We start from the raw sequence: 874 nt of genomic DNA, 5'->3' as shown, positions 1-874 counted from the left end.
GATGAACACCAAAGTATTTATATTCCTCAACCACCTCCACTTCTCCTCCCATGATGGAAACAGGGTTTGATCTAACACTATTTCTCCTGAAATCTACAATCWTCTCCTTTGTTTTGTTCACATTCAAGATGAGATGATTGTTCCCACACCATGTCACAAAGYGGTCCACCAGCTCTCTGTACTCAGCTTCCTGTCCATCTCTGATACAAACTCTGAACCTTTATGTCGTAGAAGAAAAAAATGTGTTTTTGATCATTATTTCTTCTTTACACCGTTTTTCTTTACCACACATGAAAGATCAGATTTCTCTCTAACCACACTCMTACCTGCAGACACAATTAAACTGATGCTGCAGCTGCAGCAGGAGCCTTCTTCTGACAGCACAGCAGGAGGCTGAAAAGTTGTCAGTCACTCTCAATTATAGTTGCTCATCAGATTTTTTCATGCCTCCCACAGATCCTAATGATAGGAATATATAAAATCAATGATTCAGTTCGAAGAAATTCTTTCATGAAAGTGAAAAGAGACGATTTCTTTTCAGAGTTCTTAATGTTGGTTACATAAATGCACAGATTTCTGTCAATCTGACAGCAGCTCCACTGTAACATGTGTGTGTGAATATGTCTGAAACTAGAAACATTTGGTGTTCAAAAAGAAATAGTAAAGAACTCTGCATCAACTTATTGCCTGCAGCATCTGTGAGTCAGGCACGATGCTGGTTTAACTGGAAAAAACAAACTGTCTTTATCGTTGGTTTATTCTACAGTCTGTTGGTTTATTCTACAGTCTGTTGGTTTATTCTACAGTTTGTTGGTTTATTCTACAGTTTGTTGGTTTATTCTACAGTTTGTTGGTTTATTCTACAGTTTGTTGG

The sequence above is a fragment of the Austrofundulus limnaeus genome, unplaced genomic scaffold (assembly GCF_001266775.1).
Source record: "Austrofundulus limnaeus strain Quisiro unplaced genomic scaffold, Austrofundulus_limnaeus-1.0 Scaffold1171, whole genome shotgun sequence".
NCBI classification, from domain to species: domain Eukaryota; kingdom Metazoa; phylum Chordata; class Actinopteri; order Cyprinodontiformes; family Rivulidae; genus Austrofundulus; species Austrofundulus limnaeus.
This window is presented reverse-complemented; position numbering follows the sequence as displayed.